Source organism: Camellia sinensis, chromosome 4, assembly GCF_055761805.1.
Source record: "Camellia sinensis isolate YWXY chromosome 4, ASM5576180v1, whole genome shotgun sequence".
Lineage (NCBI taxonomy): Eukaryota > Viridiplantae > Streptophyta > Magnoliopsida > Ericales > Theaceae > Camellia > Camellia sinensis.
Window position 1 is genome coordinate 116,717,614 of NC_138964.1, and position 5,811 is coordinate 116,723,424.

The window sequence follows — 5,811 nt, forward strand, 5'->3', positions numbered from 1 at the left end:
AGTCTTACGGCCTTGTCAAAAGAGTCGTCTTTGGGCTTTGACATTCACTCACGTCATGAAATGACTTTGAGCTCTGTCAAAGAGGGGCAACTGTAGACACCCCATTTTGACCGGCCCTAAGACTTGGGCGCTTTCTTTTGATTACTCAATGATGAAAACAGGAATATGCTATCTCACAAAATTCTTAGTAAAAAGATGGAATATAAACTTTAATCCTAGTCTTACACCTGTTTTTGCCAAATTATTTTAGACTCCTTCTCCATTTTCTTTCCCTTTATTATGTATTATATATATATATATATATTATGTTATATTATTATATAATATTTTATTAAATTTATTCAGTACCCTGGTTTCACCCACGCACCATACTTTTGTATATATATAATATTATATTATATAAGGGTATTATTCCTCATTTGAAAAAAAATTCACTACACTCCCATCGTGCGTCTTTTTGTTTTCTGTGCCTTTAGGCCCGCTTTGGTCAAATTATGTTGCATATTTGGCCTACTAAAATATATTTTATTAGTCCATGTATTTTAATTTTACGTATTTGTGTGTTTTTTTATATATTTTTCTGGGTATTTGTACATGTATTTATGCTAATAATCTCTTTTATATATTATTATATTATAAAGTGCATAGTAATTTTACTGTGCATCTTTTGAAATCAACTCCTTCCACCACCGTTTCTTCTTTTGTCTTTTTCTTACAATTATTTTCTATAAAAGGGGGAAGATCAGAGAAGGAAGAGGAGGATTTTGGCAGGGGAGAGATTAGAAGAGTCAAAAAAAAATTGGGAGAGAGAATAAAAAAAAAGGGAATTGGTACGAGGGAATTTTGAGAGAAAAATAATCAGAAAGAAGGAACCGCTAAAGTTGTAATTCCAAATTTTGACTGAGAATTGAGAACACATTCCACAGACTTGAGGGTGATCAAAAGAAAGTTTGTGAATCAGAAAATTCATCATGTCCCCGAAAGGTGAGTTTTCACAAACTTTCATTTAATTTCAAAATGTGATATAATTTGTTTAAGTACTTTATTTATTGTTTTTCATAATTTTTTTTTATCGCTTTAAATGGTCGGTTGAACCACCTAATTTTACTACTTTATCTGCTGTAATTTACTGTTGTATATAAACCGTTGTAATTTACATAAAATGTTGTAGTTTACTATTTATAAATTGTTGTAATTTTATCACTTTACATGGTTGGTCGAACCACCTAATTTGTTAAAAGATGTGACCCCGCCAAATGAATAGTGATCGGTGGTGAATAGTAACCTTCGGTGGTAAATAGTAACTTCCGGCGGTGAATAGTAACCCCGACGATGAATAATAGCCCCATCGATGAATAGTACCTCCGGCGATGAATAGTAATAGCGGATGAAAAATGCCCGGTAAGATGAATAACGATCAAGAAAGGTGAATAGTAATTGTCATGATGAATAGTAACTTCCGGCAGTGAATAGTATCTCGGGATGAATAGTGCTCCCGCAAAAAATAAGTTTCCCCGAACAGAACGGAGCAGTCTTCCTACGTCAAGCAAAATATTTTCCGGCGCACATGAAGTTTCTTTATTTTATTTTATTTTTTTTTTATTTTTTTTATTTTGAGAGTTTGTGAGGTTTTTTATTTTGTTGTAATATTCCTTTCTGTCTCTCTTATCTGGTTCGTAATAATTTATTCAGAGCGTTGTAATAATTTCCCGCCCCGCTTCTTTCTATCCCGTTCTTTTACTTGCTTTCTTTATTTGTACATAAACATCATATTTATTTTTCATCATAGTTATGCTTTGCATCCATGTTTCATGCATCTTGATTCGGCTAAGTTTGCATTTGTGGATTTAATCAATTCCTATGTGATTATGTGCGCTACCTCATGTTCTTGAGATGATTCACATATCATATTTTAGAGGCTGAATCTTTAGTTGCATCTCATGAGTGAATTGCATTAGGATTTTGTATATAAGATCATGCGTGTTTTACTAACTTTGTTTTGTAGCTTGTTCGCGGGTCGTCAAACATGTAAGTTTTTATGCTTTAGCATCCCGTTTGTGTATGTTTTTCTTACTATGTTTAAGCATTCTACCATGTGGCTATTTGCTTATGTGATATAATTGTATGAATGCCAGTGGATGGAGGTTGTGTCGCTTAATTTGGAATGATGTTGATTTTCATGTTTGTAAACTCAATTTATTTGGGTTATACATTTTCAAAACTCTTTCAAAACTACATGAAATCAAGTTGTTCCAAAATGGGTGACATAGTCTATACTTGTATGCTTCACATAGTAAATTTTAGGATTTATTAACTAATCAGAACATGAACATATAAATAAAATAAAATTCATATCGTGGTTAGTAAAGGCCGATCTTTGATCGGGTGGGCGGGGGTGCTCATTATTGACCTTCCCCTCTCATACCTAAGGTTCCGAGCCAAGCATCCTTGGTTACGACGAACAGTGGCCTTGGCACCGAGTCATGGGTTTCCTAATTTCCCAAAATATTAGGTGGCGACTCTGAGATCTGATGACGCAGTCCATTTTTGACAAAATTGCAATAAAAATGTATTTTCAATAAAAGTTGCCAAATCTGGACTCTCATCTATGTTTCACATTGCACTCGTGAGAATAGATCAAAGAGATCTTGGGGGTCCGAACTGTTTAATGCGCGCGGGAGACGCGTTAGGCTGTTGTTTCACTCGGTTAAAATTATGTTGTGACACATTTGTATGTGATCTTGTGGCACATTTAATGCAATGCACCCCCTGTTACGTTTCATATCATTTGCACGAAGCTTTCCTTTTCATTGTTGTCATCTTCATATCTTTATCATCACTCCATGGCATGGTATTGCATTGCATAATCATGAATTTTCAAACAACTGGCTTCGCGAAGCGTGTAAGTCCAACCTTCAAACTGCATTTTGAGCATGCCACTTCCATTCTGCCCCTGAACTACGCTGGTTTGATTCCTTGCAAAAGGATACGTAGGTAAACTTCGGGTTCAACCACTTGCATTGCATCTTGTTTGCTTGCCCAAGTCTTACGGCCTTGTCAAAAGGGTCGTCTTTGGGCTTTGACATTCACTCACGTCATGAAATGACTTTGAGCTCTGTCAAAGAAGGGCAACTGTAGACACCCCATTTTGACCGGCCCTAAGACTTGGGCGCTTTCTTTTGATTACTCAATAATGAAAACAGGAATATGTTATCTCACAAAATTCTCAGTAAAAAGATGGAATATAAACTTTAATCCTAGTCTTACACCTGTTTCTGCCAAATTATTTTAGACTCCTTCTACATTTTCTTTCCCTTTATTATGTATTTTATATATATATATATATATATATATATATATATATATATTATGTTATATTATTATATAATATTTTATTAAATTTATTCAGTACCCTGGTTTCACCCACACACCATACTTTTGTATATATATAATATTATATTATATAAGGGTATTATTCCTCATTTGAAAAAAAAATTCACTACAATCCCATCGTGCGTCTTTTTGTTTTCTGTGCCTTTAGACCCGCTTTGGTCAAATTATGTTGCATATTTGGCCTACTAAAATATATTTTATTAGTCCATGTATTTTAATTTTACGTATTTGTGTGTTTTTATATATTTTTCTGGGTATTTGTACATGTATTTATGCTAATAATCTCTTTTATATATTATTATATTGTAAAGTGCATAGTAATTTTACTGTGCATCTTTTGAAATCAACTCCTTCCATCACCGTTTCTTCTTTTGTCTTTTTCTTACAATTATTTTCTATAAAAGGGGGAAGATCAGAGAAGGAAGAGGAGGGATTTTGGGAGGGGAGAGATTAGAAGAGTCAAAAAATTGGGAGAGAGAATAAAAAAAAAAAGAATTGGTGCGAGGGAATTTTGAGAGAAAAAGAATCAGAAAGAAGGAACCGCTAAAGTTGTAATTCCAAATTTTGACTGAGAATTGAGAACACATTCCAAAGTTTGTGAATTAGAAAATTCATCATGTCCCCGAAAGGTGAGTTTTCGCAAACTTTCATTTAATTTCAAAATGTGATATAATTTGTTTAAGTACTTTATTTATTGTTTTTCATAATTTTTTTTATCGCTTTAAATGGTCGGTTGAACCACCTAATTTTACTACTCTATCTGCTGTAATTTACTGTTGTATATAAACTGTTGTAATTTACATAAAATGTTGTAGTTTACTATTTATAAATTGTTGTAATTTTATCACTTTAAATGGTCGGTTGAACCACCTAATTTTACTACTTTATCTGCTGTAATTTACTGTTGTATATAAACTGTTGTAATTTACATAAAATGTTGTAGTTTACTATTTATAAATTGTTGTAATTTTATCACTTTAAATGGTTGGTCGAACCACCTAATTTGTTAAAAGATGTAACCCCGCCAAATGAATAGTGATCGGTGGTGAATAGTAACCTCCGGCGGTAAATAGTAACTTCCGGCGGTGAATAGTAACCCCGACGATGAATAATAGCCCCATCGATGAATAGTACCTCCGGCGATGAATAGTAACAGCGGATGAAAAATGCCCGGTAAGATGAATAACGATCAAGAAAGGTGAATAGTAATTGTCATGATGAATAGTAACTTCCGGCAGTGAATAGTATCTCGGGATGAATAGTGCTCCCGCAAAAATAAGTTTCCCCGAACAGAACGGAGCAGTCTTCCTACGTCAAGCAAAATATTTTCCGGCGCACATGAAGTTTCTTTATTTTATTTTATTTATTTTTTATTTTGAGAGTTTGTGAGGTTTTTATTTTGTTGTAATATTCCTTTCTCTCTCTCTTATCTGGTTTGTAATAATTTATTCAGAGCGTTGTAATAATTCTCCGCCCCGCTTCTTTCTATCCTGTTCTTTTACTTGCTTTCTTTATTTGTACATAAACATCATATTTATTTTTCATCATAGTTATGCTTTGCATCCATGTTTCATGCATCTTAATTCGGCTAAGTTTGCATTTGTGGATTTAATCAATTCCTATGTGATTATGTGCGCTACCTTATGTTCTTGAGATGATTCACATATCATATTTTAGAGGCTGAATCTTTAGTTGCATCTCATGCGTGAATTGCATTAGGATTTTGTATATAAGATCATGCATGTTTTACTAACTTTGTTTTGTAGCTTGTTCGTGGGTCGTCAAACATGTAAGTTTTTATGCTTTAGCATCCCGTTTGTGTATGTTTTTCTTACTATGTTTAAGCATTCTACCATGTGGCTATTTGCTTATGTGATATAATTGTATGAATGCCAGTGGATGGAGGTTGTGTCGCTTAATTTGGAATGATGTTGATTTTCATGTTTGTAAACTCAATTTATTTGGGTTATACATTTTCAAAACTCTTTCAAAACTACATGAAATCAAGTTGTTCCAAAATGGGTGACATAGTCTATACTTGTATGCTTCACATAGTAAATTTTAGGATTTATTAACTAATCAGAACATGAACATATAAATAAAATAAAATTCATATCGTGGTTAGTAAAGGCCGATCTTTGATCGGGTGGGCGGGGGTGCTCATTATTGACCTTCCCCTCTCATACCTAAGGTTCCGAGCCAAGCATCCTTGGTTACGACGAACAGTGGCCTTGGCACCGAGTCATGGGTTTCCTAATTTCCCAAAATATTAGGTGGCGACTCTGAGATCTGATGACGCAGTCCATTTTTGACAAAATTGCAATAAAAATGAATTTTCAAGAAAAGTTGCCAAATCTGGACTCTCATCTACGTTTCACATTGCACTCGTGAGAATAGATCAAAGGGATCTTGGGGGTC